Source organism: Amblyomma maculatum, unplaced genomic scaffold, assembly GCF_055883805.1.
Source record: "Amblyomma maculatum isolate TAMU_Amacu unplaced genomic scaffold, ASM5588380v1 scaffold_23, whole genome shotgun sequence".
Lineage (NCBI taxonomy): Eukaryota > Metazoa > Arthropoda > Arachnida > Ixodida > Ixodidae > Amblyomma > Amblyomma maculatum.
In genome coordinates this window covers 579434-597670 of record NW_028146748.1, presented here as the reverse complement: position 1 = coordinate 597670, position 18237 = coordinate 579434, and the positions used below count along the sequence as shown (strand labels likewise).

The 18237-nt window shown below is 47.1% G+C and overlaps 1 non-coding gene and 1 pseudogene across 1 annotated transcript; both read right to left on the bottom strand.

The window, feature by feature from the left end:
* Nucleotides 1–507: 507 nt before the first annotated feature.
* On the bottom strand, nt 508–695 carry LOC146171053 (U2 spliceosomal RNA). Its single transcript, XR_014702937.1, has one exon. It is a non-coding gene; the product is annotated as a U2 spliceosomal RNA (small nuclear RNA).
* Nucleotides 696–15356: 14661 nt separating this feature from the next.
* On the bottom strand, nt 15357–15530 carry LOC146171052 (U2 spliceosomal RNA; annotated as a pseudogene).
* Nucleotides 15531–18237: the final 2707 nt, after the last annotated feature.

The window sequence follows — 18237 nt, the reverse complement described above, 5'->3', positions numbered from 1 at the left end:
GCAGCAGGAGCGACGGTACCACAGGAATGGAGGCGGTGGCACCCTAGACGAGCAGCATGACCCCTCCAACTAGATAAAATGACTTCCTTCTCAGCCAACGGCCTTTGCCAAAATGCTGAGAAGCGATAAACTGGCAATGAACTGCGGTTCGATCCTATCAAAAATGTGTGCCCAGTGCGCCACATATCGGCTTTGCAGAAACAGCGCCGGTCCACCAATTTTCGGTAGTAGCACTTCTTACATGATTTGCCAGGTGACGACACATCCCTCAGAGGGGATTCTTAATCAAACCACGCCTTAGCACCCCAAACAATAGACCCACACATAATGACGCACGGAAAAGTAACCCAAAGTGTCAATGCGCGCACGAGGCGCCCAGCAATGCAATAGGACAGGCGCAATGACAAGATTACTGTGTGAAGCATACAGAAAGAAGCGAACTCGGGTGAAAAACAAATTACTTGTTTTCACCTTGGAATTGCGATTGTCCTTCCCCCAACAACGGGGAGTCACTGGGCTTGTCCCGGAAGTAGTGCAGTACCGGTCCGACCCGTGGCGGAGGTGGGGAAAGCCCCGAACGCTCCGCCGCGTTACAAAAATCAGTTTAATATCATGGGTACAATTAGAACCCGTAACAGATATTCAGCTGTTAAGAAAAGAGGTGGCTTTTGACAATGCTGGGACACTGGAACGAGAAAATGGTCATGGTCTGCCCTAGAGCAGGTGCATCCATAAGTGGGGCATCTCTAGGTTTACCATGTCTTCGGAATATCAATGCAAATGGAAGACTCATCCCAATTGCGTTGGCATGCAAAAGACCCAGCCGCACAAGAGATCAGCTGATCGGGCCGTGTCGTGACGTGAAGGTCCGGTGCCGGAGCACCGCTCCCCCACGCCAGACGTTCAAGGCACCCAATCATCCAATGGGCAAGGGGAACCCATGCTTTGCCGGAAAGGGAATGGTTACAGGCTGGTTCTAAGAACCGAGACCTTAAGCAGAGTCCACACCCCTAGAATCCATCAAAGCACTCATCATCATCATCATCATCAGCCTGATTATACCCACTGCAGGGCGAAGGCCTCTCCCATATTTCTCCACTTAACCCGGTTTTGTGCTAGCTGCATCCACTTGACCCCTGCGAACTTCTTAATCTCATCAGCCCACCTAACATTCTGCCGCCGCCTGATACGCTTTCCTTCCCTTGGAACCCAGTTTGTTACCTTAAGCGACCATCGGTTATCATCTCTTCGCAATACATGTCCTGCTCATGTCCATTTTTTCTTCTTAATTTCTACTAGAATGTCGATAACTTGAGATATTTCTCTGACCCACTCTGCACGCTTTCTATCTCTTAATGCTACCCCTACCATTTTTCGTTCCATAGCCCTCTGGGTTGTCCTCAACTTAAGTAGAATTCTCTTGGTTAGCCTCCACGTTTCAGCCCCATAGGTGAGTACAGGCAAGATGCAACTGCTGTATACTTTCCTCTTGAGCGATACCGGTAAGCTGCCAGTCATAATCTGCGACTGCTTGCCGAATGCGCTCCATCCCAATCTTATTTTTCTTCTTATTTCCTTTTCATGGTCCGGATCTGCGGTTACTACCTGTCCTAAGTACACATATTCGCCTACTACTTCCAGTGTTTCGCTACCTAATGTAAACTGCTGTTCCTTCCCGAGGCTGTTGAACATTACCTTAGTTTTCAGCATATTGATTTTCAAGCCTACCTTTCTACTTTTCCTGTCTAGGTCATCAATCATTATTTGCAGTTCATCCCCCGAGTTGCTTAGCAAGGCAATGTCATCAGCAAATCGCAGATTACTGAGGTATTCTCCATCTACCCTTATCCCTAACTGCTCCCATTCCAACTCTCTGAATACTTCCTCTAAAAAAGCCGCGAATAGTACTGGGGAGACTGTGTCTCCTTGCCTAACACCTTTCTTTATGGGAATTTTGTTACTTTCTTTATGCAGAACTATGGTTGCTGTGCAGCCACTATATATATCTTCCAGCAATTTCACGTTCGGCTCGTCTAACCCCTGATTTCGCAATGCCTGCATCACCGCCGAGGTTTCAACTGAGTCAAATGCTTTTTCGTAATCAATGAATGCTATGTATAAGGGCTGGTTATATTCGGAGAATTTTTCTATCACTTGATTTATGGTATGCATATGATCGATAGTAGAGTACCGTTTCCGAAACCCTGCTTGATCCTTTGCTTGATTGCAGTCTAAGGTTGTCCTGATTATATGAGCGATTACTTTAGTAAATACCTTATACGTAACTGACAGTAAGCTGATTGGCCTGTAATTTTTAAGGTCCTTAGAGTCCCCTTTCTTGTGAATGAGGATAATGTTTGCATTATTCCATGGTTCTGGTACCGTCGATGACACCAGGCACTGCGTATACAGGGTGGCCAGTTTTTCTAGCACGATATCCCCCCCCCCCCCCGTCCTTCAGCAAATCTGTAGTTATCTGATCCTCTCCAGCTGATTTCCCCCTTTTCATAGTTTCTAGTGCTTTCTTGACTTCGTCCTTCATCACTGGTGGAACGTCTGACTGTTTTTCCCTACCGCCAATCTCATTACGGTCCTGACTACTTTGGCTACTGTAGAGATCTGTATAGAACTCCTCGGCTACTTTGACTATCTTTTCCATATTAGTGATAACCTTGCCCGGCTTGTCCCTTATCGCATACATCTGGTTTTTGCCTATGCCCAATTTCTTCTTTACCGCTTTAAGGCTTCCCCCGTTCTTTACAGCATGCTCAATTTTCTCCATGTTATACTTCGTTATATCGGCCACCTTGCGCTTATTGATTAGCTTTGATATCTCGGCCAATTCGATCTGGTCTGTTGGATTGGAAGCTTTCATACTCTGGCGTTTCTTAATCAAATCTTTCGTCTCCTTAGACATCTTACCGGTAGCTTCTCTAACTATCCTGCCGCCGACTTCTACCGCGCACTCAGTAATGATATCTCTGAAATTATTGTTCCTTGCTTCTAGGGTAATGTCGCCATCTTCAGTTAGAGCTGAATACCTATTCTGTAGCGAGATCCTGAACTCTTCTGCCCTCCCCCTCACCGCTAATTCGTTGATGGGTTTCTTTCTTACTAATCTGCTGCGTTCCTTCTTCAGATTTAGGCTAATTCGGGACCTCACCATTCTGTGGTCACTGCATCGCACTTTCCCGATTACCTCTACATCTTGCATAACGGCGAGGGTTGAACACATTATGAAGTCGGTTTCATTTTTAGTCTTTCCGTTAGGACTTTTCCATGTCCATTTCCGGTTTTTCCGTTTGCTGAAGAAGGTATTAAAGCACTACACTTCACCAAAGGCCGAGATACATTGAGCCGTAGGTCCAGTGCTATACAAAGAGAAGTGTATTGACTTACAAACATACATATGGTGCAAATAACACTATATCAACAATCCCAACCAGTAGCAGGGTCTGCCTGCACTTCCATGCAAATTACATAAAAGATACAAAAATATACAAAGATACAATACGTATGGTGAAAATTATACTATATTAACAATCTGAACCCGTAGCAGGGTCTGTCTGTACTTCCATGCAATTTACATCAAAATATAAAAAGATACAAATACAAAAAGGTACAAATCAAGTCTTGCCATCCCGATCATAGGAAAGTAAAAGAGGGGGGAATGCACACCAATACAAATTTCAGTCCAATGCACACCGCTTGTCTAATCAATATAACAATGCCGGCATGGCCAGCCCGTCCGGCTTCACGACAAAGAAACTTGTGTGCCAGCGCTGCAGAAACCGCGGCTCCCCGTCTGCTTCGATACTTCGAGATGCTCGGATAGGTTTTTCCAGAGCAGGAGGCGAAAGTTCTGCAGCGCTGTGTACATGGCTTGTGCCGGCTGCCTGTGTGCTTCTGCAAGGCAGCGGCACTTCCACAGGACGAACCGTGTGTACTGTGAAAAACTGCGCCGAAATAAACACACCACAAGAAAGACGACGTCGTCTTTCTTGTGGTGTGTTTATTTCGGCGCAGTTTTTCACAGTACAAATATGAACCAAGTAGCCCAAGAAACGGTATTATTAAACAGTGTGCTTGCCACCACAAGCCGCGCAAATGATTCCCGCGGTTGTTTTGCCCGAACAGAAACCATACGGTAAACCATGCGCCACATAACGTTTGATACACAGAACTCAAACGCGAAATAGTCGCCTACCTCTGGTGCTTCGCACTGCGGACACTGACTGTTGGTGACAACCCGCATCGGTGGAGACGGTCTCGTTTCGGAAGCACGTCCTACCGCCGTCGCCACACCGCCGTCTCGTGTCGCCAAGACTTGTACAAATGCCTGATCAAGTCTTTGACCTGGTGAGGCATTTGTCTCGTGGCCCATGATCTCCAGCTCTTTGCCTCAGTCCGCTCCACCTCTTCTGCGCTGAGGCAAGCGAACGCCATGAGGGCACTTATTTCTTTAGGCAGCACCTGCTCTGTTTACATCCCGCAGGTCCACATTTAGGATTTCTTTGAACCTAGCGGCCGCCTGGTAAAAGGGGTGTGGCGTTTCTGCTTGGGGTCCTAAATGTATCTGAGGAGTGAAGGCTGTCTTCGCGGTACTAAGCCAGTATAGCAGTAGGGGCCGTACTGGGAAATCGTCTTTTTCCAAATGCTCATGAGCGGCTTAGTCATCACAGTCCGCGCGACCATTCGAACGCATGGTATTTCAAGTCCTCCTCTGTTACAGGAAAGTGGAACAAGATTTCGCTCCACTAGGGCCGTCTGTCCTCCCCAGAGGAAGGTGCCTACTAGGGAGGCGATCCTCCCTGCCGTACGTCTTGGCATCACTGCCACCATTACTACATAGAGCGCGAAGGCAAACGCACTGTTCTTGATAACTGTGACTTTGGCAGCCATGGACAGGTCAAATCGCTCTGCGTTTGAGAGTACCCTGCTGGTTTTATCAATCGCCAGGTTCCAAGTCCTTGGGGATACGCCTCCTTGAAAGAGGACTCCTAATACACTGACAGCCTCTACAAAAGGGAGCGGCTCCGGGTGCGCCTCTTGGAACCTGACAAAGCGGAGGGCGTGACGCTTCCCCATGTTAAGGTTCGCTGCCGAGAGCATCCATAGTCCCTGAAGACTGTCAGGAAACTTTGTAGGCTCTGCACGTCGTGCACAAGGAGATGTCATCTGCATATGCCATTATCTTAACAGAATCCTGTCCTATTCCGGGAAAGCCGCGAATGCGACGCTGGTTGACGACGCGCCGCAGCAGCGGTTCCAGCGACAGGACAAAGTGTGCTGGAGATAATGGGCAGCCTTGTCGCACGCCTCGGGTGACAGAAAAATTAGGGAGCGCTTCTCCGTTCAGTACCAAATTGCATGTCATATCTTAATACAGGTGTTTCATGGTCCCTAAAATTCTTCGGGAAGCCCGTAGCATGTTAAGACTTCATATATATACGGTTGTTCGACCATATCAAATGCCTGGGCTTGATCCAAAGATACGAACCCTGCGCTCACTAGTTTTTTTCTTGCGCGTGTACAAACACGTCTCGAGTGAACGTGACAGCTGCAAACACACAGCGTCCTGCTACAGCCGAAGATTGGAATGGGCAGATTAGATCTGCCAGAATTGGCCGGAGAAGCTTAGCAAGCAGGGACGTGATCAGCATGTAATTGCTGTTCAGTAGCGTTATCGGCCTCCATGCATCCGGAGATGACAGCGACGCTCCTTCTTTGGGGATCAAAATGATGTGTCCTGCTGTAAAGGAAGCAGGTTTCCTTCCATCCCGGATTACCATGTTCACCAAACTCATTAATAGGCCGCCGTAAACGTCAAAGAACCCCGAGTAAAAAAACAGCCATAATGCCGTCCGGACCAGGCGCAGATGAATGCGTCATGTCTCGTAGAACCTGGAACACTTCCGTGCACAATGCTGGTGCATAAATCGCTGCACCCTCGGCCTCGGGCAGTGCCGGTAAGGTGTCACAGAAGGTTGTGATTTCTGCGTGCCAGTCGGCTTCAATTTGGAGATCCGATGTAAATAGCGAGGCAAAGTGTTCACAGAAGACTTGAGCGACTACGGCCGGATCCTCGGACATTGGGCCGTTGCTCAATTCCACGCTCTCCACCCGCGCCGTTCGGTTGTCGTGCCTAAGTGTGCTCCGGCTGTGCATCAAATCAGCCGTTCACTCGGCTGTGAGCAACACATCCCTGCTTTGAGCATTTTGAGACCCATCTTGCAGGATACGATGGTGTCTAGTTCTCAAGGTGTCCAGGTACTCCCGCATGGCAAACGTTATCTCGTCGGCTCTTTGTACCATCTTATTCATCTCAGCACTTCGTTTAGTGCGGCGGTGTGCCGTGCTCCTATCATCTTGCCTGCCCGAACGAAGATTGGCCGCCATTCCATTTTCAGGTTGTCCCGCACCTCGGGTGACAACTGTTTGATGTTTGCAACAGAGCTGCATATTTCCGCCCGAATGTTGCTGACATCTTGGTGTCCAGCATCAATGACGCATCCATGCGCCATAGAGTTGGACGTCTCAAGCGGCCTGCCGAACATTTCAATGTGGCCATGACAGGTGCGTTGTCACCCAGGCTAGAAATGTCTTGCGGGAGAGGTAACACTTCGCAAGAAACCAGGAGGGGCGTCAGACAAGGTGGAACGTAGATCTGGTCTATGCGACTAGAGCTGCGGTTGCTCGTGCATGTGGCAACAAACTCTTCTTCATGCAGTTCCGCCCACGCATCCGAGAGGTGGAGCTGGCGCACGAGTTTTTTTAGCTCTTTTCCGTGTTAACAGGATGCGCCCTGACCTAGTCGTCTAATATCCCGCTCCGAGTCGAGAACGCAGTTAAAATCTCCCAACACAAGAGGGGTGGGATTCCTTGAAAGGGGTGCGATAGATTTTAAAAAACTTATTTATTTATTTATTTATTTATTCATACTGTTAACCCTTACTGAGGGTCATGACAGGGAGGGAATCAACAATACACATAAAATCAATAACACATCTAAAATTTCAAATGACAGAACACAGTAACAAACACTTTGAGTTACAATTATACAAACAACATCTCAGAAAGCTGCTGAGCTGGATCAAATGACACAGAAAGCAAAAAAGCACATACAAAGTAATAAATAGTACGCGACGCACGGGGGACGACATGTAAGCGTTCATTAAAGTATTGGTCTAGACTTTTCTGGAATGCTGTTTTACTGGCACTTTGTACAATATGAGTAGGCAATTTATTCCAGAGCTCTATCGCGTCAGGAAAAAAAAAAGCGAAATACGTTAGTGCGAGCGAAGTACGGCCGTATGGTTGCATTATGATTCAACCTGGCGCTATGCTTAGCAGGTGGGTGGAAGTACATTTCTTTATTTATCTTTAAATCGTCATGCAGTATTTGGTGCAGTACTGTCAACCTTTGCTTTATTCTTCGCGTTTCTAACGGCTCAAGGAGTGCAACATTTCAGTGACAGAATCAGTCCTCCTATATCTGCCACAGATAAAGCTTGCCGCAAGTCGCATTTTCTCGAGATTGTCTTGCAGTACCTTTTGGTGAGGATTCCAGGCTGCTGAAGCATACTCGAGCACTGGTCGAATGAATGTCTTATATGACAATAACTTCACATCCCTTGGTGCCCTCGACAATTTCGCTCTCAAAAAACATAGCTTTTTAAAAGCAGTCGATGAAATCGCTTCAACATGCAAGCGCCAATTTAAATCATGTGCAATAGTTATACCCAAATATTTAAAGCTAGACACATTTGTCAAGTAATTATTACCTATAGAGAACAGAAAGGTAAGTGGATTTTTCTTTCTAGTAGTATGTGTGAAAGTTGTTTTACCGTAATTAACTTGCATTTTCCATTTTTGACACCAGTCATTGAAAGCACTGAGGCATTGTTTAATTTTAATCTGGTCTTCCATAGAAGATACTGCTCAATAAACTAAACAATCATCAGCAAAAAGTTTAATTTTTACAGGCAACTCAACAGCAGGAACAATTTCATTTATATAGACGAGAAAAAGCAATGGTCTGAGCACAGACCCTTGTGGTACGCCCGAGTGCACATCCAATAATCCAGAATCACAGGTGTTAACACGTACAACCTGCTTACGGCCAGACAGGTAGGCCTTAATCCATTTCAGAACCTCATAATTAATGCCTATTTCATGCAGTTTAAGAAGCAAGTCATTGTGCGGCACCTTATCAAAGGTTTTCGCGAAATCTACACATATAATGTCAATCTGCTGACGGTCATCTAAAGCCTTTGCAAAATCATTGATAGTTTCTATAAGTTGCGTGGTCGTTGAGAGCCCTCGTCGAAAACCGTGCTGGTGCTCATTTAGTAATCCATTACCCTCAGGTACACAGTGATATGTTTTGCTATGATGTGTTCCATGAGTTTGCAACAAACTGAGGTAAGCGACAGAGGTCGATAGTTGGTTACGAGCATTCGGCTGCCATTTTTATATATGGGAATAACGGCAGCACAACGCCCATCTTCTGGTACGGAATGCACTTGGAGCGATTTGTCAAAAATGGCATCCAAGTAAAAAGACACCCATTCGGCATATCTTTTCAGAAATTCAGTGGGTATTCCATCGGGACCACCTGCCTTCTTCGCATCTAAATCTAATAATAGCTGAAGTACGCCCCTTTGCGTGAAAGAAATGTTTTCCATTGTACAGTCTTTTGCCCGTGCTAAATCTAAGTGATCAGTGTTAAAGTTTCCGGCAGATCTCGTGAAGACGGTTTGAAAGAATTTATTAAAACCGTCCACTATCTCCAAGTTTGCAGTTAAAATTGTTTTTCCCAGTTTGATCTGGTTTATACCTTCAGCTTTTTTACCTAAATATCGCCAAAATTTATCAGGAGAGGTTTTGAGATAGCCGGTTAATGTTTCATCGAAGAAGCGTTGCTTCGATGCTGATACAGCAGCTTTTGTCCTGTGACGTAGTTCTATCAGGGTGGCAGGAGTAACTTGCTTCTTACGTAATCTATGTAGTCTACGTTTCATGTGTATGATATCTCTGGTTATCCACGGGTTGTGTTTCCGTATTCTTCTTGCGCCATGTGGGAATAAAACGATCCACGCAAAATTTTATTATATTTTTAAACCGCTGCCATAAGTGCTCCAGGGATCCCTGCTCGAGGGCTGACTCAAATCCACTAAAAGAAATTTCTAAGTAATCCAATATAGATGTGTCGTCCGCCCGTGCGTAATCTTTCACTAGCACCTGAGGGGAAGGCTCTGTGCAATTGCTTTTGTTAACTGGTACATTAAGCAAAATCATCTTATGATCTGATAAGCCATCCATGACAGTCAGTTCGCAATCGCCGACTTTATTTGAAACAAATACAAGATCAAGTAAAGACTGAGAATAAAGTTTCACTCTAGTATTTTCGTAGACAATTTGTCTTAAGTTATACAACAATAAAAGTTCTAACAGTTTTTCTGCACTCGAAGTCTCTATGTGTCCAGGTGACATATTATCCCAGTCAATGTGCGGGAGGTTAAAATCACCAGCCCTTACCAACCGTGCATCGGCGTGTGCATGCGCGGATAGAAACAGCCTCAATTCATCGAGGAAATCAGGGGGTGTGTTAGGCGGCCGGTAAATAGTTCCAACAAAATACGTGATGTCTTTAAGTGTATTCTGCACCAGACCGATTCCGATATACTGCAGTCCACCTGTGCCGCCTTGAGAGATGATTTAACTACGATTGCCACGCCCCCACCGCGAGTATCTCTGTCCCATCTAAATATGGTGTATCCTAGAGGAATAATACAGTCATGAGGTGTGGTGGAAGTAAGCGATGTTTCAGTAATTAGAACGATATTTGTTAGTTATTGTTAGTGCTCTTGTGATTGGAGCATACACGTTCACAAATCGCGTCTTCCGCCCATCTAAGAACATGTCTACTGCAATAACACGACCGTCAGGACCGTACGTGCAATGCGCTCTATTGCGAAACGCGGGTGACAAAATAACGCCTACACCGCAGCACCGTGAGTCTGTCAGGGAAAAGAATGCATCGATGTGAAAACATGAACGAAAAGATAATACATCGTAAGGAGTACGTATATTGCACTCCTGTAGACATAAAACATCAACTCCGCGTAATCGCGCAAAATGAATAATTTCGCGCTGCTTGTCTGTGTTGCGAAACCCTCTCACATTAAAAGTAAGGAACGGAAAGGAAGGCATGTCAAAAAATATAGATTGAACTGAAAACTCAGCAGGACGACGATGCCAACCGGCGCCTACGGCTGGGCAGCAAGGAAGTCCGGTCAGTGCACTCGGCTGCGGATAAAACACACAGTCACACGCGCGCCAACCCATTCCCAACCCGCACACCATCCATCGTTCGTCCCCCGTACCGCCCGAGTCGACGGGCTGGGATGGTGATCCCTAGATGGCGCCTTGGGGTGGAAGCCGGGACCACTGAAGACCGGAAAAGAGGGAGTCGGACCGCTACGGCCCGGTCTCTCTCCTGTTGGCGCCATGGTGTTTAATTCTCGGGAGGCCTAGAATTCATTTCACTTTGTCACCCGTTAGTAATTATAAGGTATTATTAACGATGCGCCCTTAACGGTGCGCACACTCCCAGGCACCCTTAGAGTGAATGGGGGTAGCTGTTCCGGTAGCAAAGGAGAGGCCCTCGACCTGCGGGGCAAGCTCAGCCGGAATGCAACTACCTTGTAGTGACAGAAGGGAGTGGCCGATTGGTGCCCAGCTCTCGCCGGTTCAAGCCAGAGTGAGGGTCAGAGTCAGAAGTAACAAACAAAACACATTTTATACACTGCAAGAGTCGATACAGAGGAATACACAAACACTAAAATTGCAGAGACGAGAGGTTCACAGAAAAACAAACGCTAAGCATGCAACTACAGAGGTATTCAATAACACAGAGGCTTTACAACACAGATCAAACACGACAGTCGCATAAACAAACACCAAATTGTTCACCGGGTACTGTTGCAGTCCGACGCCTCGAGAGTCACGATGTGGCCGCCATGCAAGACGAGCGCCGCTCCTTCGCAGGTCCGGGGGCTTGCCAGCAGCGGCTGATCCCCGAGAGTCCAGCCGAAGCACCAGCGAACACGCCGCAACCACAGACTGACTGACTATACAAGCGGCGCGGTCTGCATAAATTGGGCGCGCCGCGTCTGTCTGTTAAGGCGCGCTAAGGCTAGCGCGCACACACTCGTAGCTTCGCTGGTTAGAGCGCTCCCTTTTCCTCCCGTCGAGCCGCGCGTCGTCATTGGTCAGGCGCCGCCGAAGGTTCTGGAGACAGCTGGAATTTTCCAGACTGATGGATCACCGTCATCGCCGGGTGAGGAGAAAGAGGGTGACGGCGACGCGTACAAAGCTACGTGCTCTCTCGCGCGGGGAAGGAGGTTTTTCTACAACCTTGCGGAAATTTTTGATGCGGCGCCGCACGGGGCTCGTGCCGCGCCGGCTTTATAAAAATGTGCGCCGATTTCGTGACACTGCCCCTCCATTAAAGAATATTGTCCTACAATATTCTCCATACGCACGAACATCGCGCGCACATGCATGCGCTCACTAACTACATTGGGGAAATGTCCACGTCACCCACATACATTGCACAAATTTCACAAATTGCAGCCACACATTACAAAATTCAGACATCAACGCCATGATTTTCACAAACATAACAACGCACTGTTGTCAAGATACACATGAAAATTTAGCAACACAGAAGCGCAGATTTTTTTTCCAATCAGAAGTCGTCAAACTCAAGGAATAGCTTCGCCTATATTTGCACACTCGTGTGTCACCTCCTCCTTGGAACACAGCAGTTCGTCTCCATCTTTGAGATAAGCAAGCTCTCTTTTTCACGAGACTCTGTTGTTTCCTCCTCTCGCGAGTTCGGCTCTTTTTCCTTTTACTATGAGCCTTTTCCATCGCAAGTTGTTCTCGCTCCTGTCTCGATTCTTACTCAGTTTTGCTTCCGGGTTGGAAATTTGACCCTGGTCATTCGTGCTGCCAATATGATGCTTGCGGACAGTGCTGGCGCTAGCATGCTTAGTACTATTTCTTGTCGGTTGTCTCGTTCCTTTTTTGTCTTGGCTGCTCTCTTTACGCTTGCGCTTCCAGTCTTTCAGACGCTTCAGCTTTGTTTTTCTTCTGGACCTGCCTCGGTCTATTTCACTTGCCTGGGCAGTGCTGAATTCTTTTCCTTTCATTTTTACTTTCTTTCGCACTATAAGCAGAGGCACGTTTTCTCCGGTTTTACTCGCATAGCCAGAACATTTTATTGATCGAGTATCTCGTTGAGAACCACTTTGTTCTCGATTATTTCTTTCGATTTCCTTCTTTTTCTTTACGACTTTCAGTCGCAATTTCTTAAAGCAGGACTCATTTTCTACTGGAGACTAATACTCTCTTCACTTTTAGTTACTTCTTGTTCCTGAAAGTTTTCCTTGAATTCTTTCATCGCAGTGCACCCTCGATTTCTTCCATATCTGAATCTATCAGTCTAGGATCTGCACTGATGGTCTCCTCTGAGAAAAAGGCTTTCTCATCTTCCTCAGTTGGAAGAACTTCCTCATTAGTCGAGCCATCGCTCCAAACCAGCTCTTGAATTTTTGGAAGAATACTGTCTTTAGCTTCCGCTCCATCTGAGCTTTCGTGCTCGCTGTTATTTCACAGCTCCTCCTCTAAATTAGTCATGCACTCAGACGTGGTGCAATCTAACGTGGAGCTAGAATCCAGTCCTTCATCATCAGGCGATGAGCACACGAATGAGGTTTCTGACTCGACAACTGCTTTCGCAGCTTCGGCGCAAACTGTCATCTCGGAGGGCACATTCTCAATTTCCTGAGAAACTTTAACTCCGGTTAAGTCCTCTCTTTCTGAAATTTCTGTTGCAGGAACGGTCTGTTCCACATGGTTTCCACAGGTGCTGTGGAAACCATCTCCGGAAGTCATTGTAAGGTTGTGGAACAGACCGTTCCTGCAACAGAAATTTCAGAAATAGAGGACTGAACCGGAGCTAAAATATCTCAGGAAATTGAGAATGTGCCCTCCGAGATGACAGTTTGCGCCGAAGCTGCGAAGGCAGTTGTTGAGCCAGAAACCTGATTCGTGTGCTCACCGCCTGATGATGAAGGACTGGATTCTAGCTCCACGTTGGACTGCACCACGTCTGAGTGCATGACTTATTTAGAGGAGGAGCTGTCAAATAACGGCTTCAGGAACGGTCTGCTCCACAACTTTACTGTGACCTCCGGAGATGGTTTCCACAGTATCTGTGGCTGTCAACGACTCACTCGTTTCAGTGTAACTCCTAATATAAGGAAAGGTAACCTCCAGAGGCTCGGTGATACCTTTCAAACGCCGAACCACAGCTAGCTTCTTCAGAAGAATATCTCTCTCTTTTATAATTCTCTTTCCTTTTCTCCCTGCTTCCTCAGCCATTCTTTTTCTCTTTCGGCTCGTTGTTTACCTTTTTCTTTTTTTTGCCTCTCTCTTTCTTTCTGAGCCTCTTCTCTTTCTTCCTTAGCCTGCTCTAGAACCTCCCTTTCTTTTCGGTCCACCCATTCTCGCAGTTCAGCTCCTTTAAGACCTTTCTCTAGGCCCAATGCAATAATCTCCTTGAGATTCATCTTCAGTCTGAACTGCCTAATGCTATCACACAGCACTGCTAAATGGGCCTTCCCAACTACCTTCGCGCGGTACCTCTCGCTATCACTCTGCTGCTACCGTGTTTACGACCTCTTCGTAAACTCTTCCAACTCGTTCTCCGTCCTCTGAGCTTGATTGCACCAAACGTCCTGTCGCGGACGTCTCAATAGTTGTCACCCGTTAAAAATTGTAAGGTATTATTACTGATGCGCCCTTAACGATGCGCACACTCCCAGACACCCTTAGAGTAAGTGGGACTTTTTGACGGGTTAGTTGGTACATGATCTTGATTTTTATAGCGCCGAAGAAACACCACAGAAACACCACAGCTTCTGTCTTTTGTGTCTTTCTTCCTGTGATGTTTCTTCAGCGCTATAAAAATCTAGAGTAAGTGGGGGTAGCTGAGAGAGAGAGAAACAATCTTATTTGCTCGAGCTGTTATACGTAGCTGTTATACCATACATCCATGTTTTGTCACATAACTTGAAAGGAATAGGAAAAGAGGTGGTGTTGAATTGGTGTTTCCAGCCCCTGTCAGATTAAGTTCCATGTGCTCGCTCGTGAATAGAACTGGTAAGAAGAGAGATGATGATAACAATTTCAAGAAAAATAATCCCAGCAAATATGTGTCTTGTATGAATAATGCTGTTTACTCGAACCACCTCTCCTGCCGTTCTTCGTAAATCGGCCGGACTGGCCGTTGTCTGGATGACAGACTTAGGGAACATCGCACTAATGTTAAGAATGCTGTGTGCCATATAGGAATTTACTTTCGTGACTGCTCGTGTTATCCTTTATTGAACAAAAGCCGGATTGTCACCACCCGAAAAGATAAGCTAACAAGGACGATTATTGAGGCATCGGAAATTAGGCAGCTTGGTGCGAAATGTGTGAGCGCACCATCCGTTGCCATATCAGAGAGATCAGAGAGATACAGGTTGACTGTGCCGTCACATGTTTTCATTTCATGTTTTTCTGCGGTGCCAGATTATATATAGCGTTGGCACCCTTAATAAACTTATGTTGTCAGTTAAGCGCTGCGTCTGTCCCATTCTCTTGTCTAGGCTTCGTGCCGTTGCGCTGCAGCACTTGATGTAGAACAAGCAACAGATATACGCTGTTAAAACAGTGTTTTTCAGGAATGTTTTGTAGATTTCCAAGCAATACTTTATTGCAGACACCAACTGTTATTATGGCAAAAGCCTTTATTGCCTCATCGTTCTCGTCAACAAGAGTGTCACGCTTTTGCCGCGGCTCTTATTGGTCGAGACGGGAAGACGTCATGGAGGTCTCGACCAATCACAGAGCAGTACCATAGTATGCTCAAATGCGTACCTTATATGGCAAAATGTCAATCAATTATCAGTTACTATTTACTAGTAAATATTTATCTGAATATTATTTATACACTAAGTGCTGAATAATACCTAACTATTACTCATTATTGGCTAGTTAAACAGTAATTACTAATTATTTACTGTTGCCTAAATAATTATATACTAATAATACCGCGCTCTTTGTAAAATAAACCACACAGCAGTAAAAGTGGGAAAGAAAGCCAGAAAGCAGTCGGAAAAAAAGTCGGAACAAAAAGTCGGAAAAACAAAGTCCGCAAAAAAAAATTATCAAACAAAGCAGTTTTTCTAATTTTATAATTGCGCTTGTCCTCCCCCCAACTCCCCCCAAAAGGGGGGAGACCCTGGGCTGGTCCCGGAAGTAGTGCAGTACTGTGTCGACCCGTGGCAGAGGCGGGGAAAGCCCCGAACGCTCGGCCGCGCTACAAAAATCAGTTTAATATCATGGGTACAAATAGAACCCGTAACAGATATTAGGCTGTTTTAGAACAAAGGTGGTTTCGACAATGCTGGGACATTGGAACGAGCAAATTGTCATGAGCTCCCCAAGAGCAGGAGCATCCATAAAGGGTGGGGGGGGGGATGTCCAGGTTTACCAAAACTTCGGAATGTCAATGTAAACGGGAGACTCGACCCAATTGCGTTGGCATACAAAAGACCCAACCGCACAAGAGATCAGCCGATCGGGCAGTGTCGTGACGTCAAGGTCCGGTGCCGGAGCACCGCTCCCCCACGCCAGCGGTTCAGGGCACCCAATCATCCGATGAGCAAGAGGAACCCAATCATTGCCGGAAATGGAATGGGTAAAGACTTGTGCTAAGAACCAGATACCTTGAGTAGAGTCCCGACCCTTAGCATCGATCAAAGCGCTACACTTGGCCGAAGGCCAAGATATACTGAGCCGTAGGTTTACTACTACACAAAGAGAAGTATATTGACTTCCAAACGTATGTACATATAGTGCAAAACACACTACATCACATATTAACCCGTAGCAATGTCTGCCTGCACTTCCATGCAATTTACATAAAAAAGATACAAAACGATACAATATGTACGATGCAAATCACGCTATATTAACAATCTTACACAGTAGCAGGGTCTGCCTGCACGTCCATGCAATTTACATAAAATTGTACAAAACGATACAAAAGATACGATACAAAAGGTACAAGACAAGTCTTCCCATCCCAATGCACAAGAGAGGAAAATACACACCACCTGTGTAATCAATATATCAGTGCCGGCATGACTAGCCCGTTCGGTTTCACGACAAAGAAACGTGTGTGCCAGCGCTGCAGAAATCGCGCCTCTCCGTCTACTTCGGGCCTCTCGGATAGGTATTCCCAGAGCAGGAGGCGAAGGTTCTTCAGCGCTGACTACATGGCTCGTGCCGGCTGCCTGCGTGCTTCCGCAAGGAAGCGGCGCTTTCAGAAGACAAAAAGTGTGCACTCCATCCCAAGCCGCGCAAATGAACCCCGCGGTTGTTTTACCCGCACCGAAGACATGCGATAGACCAGGCGCCACAACACTCTCGATGCACGGCAGTCAAATGCGAAGTGGTCTCCTGCCTCCGGTGCTCCGCACTGCGGGCACTGACTTTTGGGGACAACCCCCTTCGATGGAGACGGTCCCGAGTCGGAAGCACGCCCCACCGCCGTCGCCACTCAAAGTCTTTGTCCTGATCAGGCATTTTGCTCGTGGCCCATGATCTCCGGCTCTTTGCCTCGGTCCGCTCCACCTCTTCTGCGCTTAGGCGAGCGCACGCCATGAGGGTACTTATTTCTATTGGCGGCACCTCCTCTATGTTCGCATCTGGCAGGTCCACATTGAGGGTTTCTTTGAACCTGGCTGCGGCCTGGTAGAAGGGGTGTGGCGTTTCCGCTTGCGGTCCCAAATGTCTTTGAGGAGTGCAGGCCCTCCTCGCGGTGCTAAGCCAGTATAGCAGTAGGGGCCGTCCTAGGCAGACTTCTTTCTCAAAAAGGCTCACGACCAGCTTTGCCATCACCGTGCGCGCAACCGTTTGAACGCATGGTATTTCGAGGCCTCCCCTCTTACAGGGAAGTTGAATCAGATGTCGCTCCACTAGGGCCGTCTGTCCTCCCCAGTGGAAGGTGCCTACTAGGGAGGCGAGTCTACCTGCCGTACGTCTTCGCATCACTGCCACCCTTGTTACGTAGAGCGCGAATGCAAGCACCCTGTTCTTGATAACCGCGCTTTTGGCGGCCATATAGTCAAGTCAAAACGCACTGCGTGTGAGACTACCCTGTTGGTTTTATCAATCGTTAGGCTCCAAGTAGTTGGGGATACGTTTCCTTCTTGAAAGGGGACTCCTAGTACTCTAACAGCCTCTACCATGGGAATCGGCTCTTGGAGCGCCTCTTGGAAATCGCCAAAGCGGAGGGCGTGACGTTTTCCCGCGTTCAGTTTCGCTCCCGAGAGCGATGCATAGTCCCTGAAAACTGCCAGGCAACTCTGTAGGCTTTGCCCGTCACGCACAAACAAGGAGATGTCGTGTGCGTATGCCATTATCTTAACCTCACCCTGTCCTATCCTGGCACAGCCACGGATTCGACGCTCGTTGAGGACGCGCCGAAGAAGTGGGTCCAACGACAGGACAAAGACTGCCGGTGACAATAGGCAACCCTGTCGCACACCGCGGGTGACAGCGAAGTTGTTGAGCGCTTCTCCGTTCAATATCAAATCACATGACACATCTTCGTACAAGGGCTTCATGGTCCCTATGAATTCTTCGGGAAGCCCATAGTACTTTAATATTTCATATAAATAAGGGCGCTTGACCCTATCGAATGCTTTGGCTTGACCCAAAGATACGAATACTCCGGTCACTCTTTTTTCTTGTACGTATGCAAACACATCACGGGTGAACGTGAGAGCTGCAAATACGGAGCATCCCGGTACCGCCGACGATTGGTATTGGCAGATTAAATCTGCCAGCAGTGACTGGATACGCTTGGCGAGCAGGGAGGAAATCAACTTGTAGTCGCTGTTCAGTAACATTATCGGCCTCCATGCATCCGGAGATGACAGCGACGCTCCTTCTTTGGGGATCAATATGATACGTCCTGCTATGAAGGAAGCAGGTTTCCTTCCATCCCGGATGACCATGTTCACCAAACTGGTTATTAGGTCGCCGAGAACGTTAAAGAGCTTTTAGTAGAAGGCCGCCATAATGCCGTCCGGACCAGGCGCGGATGAA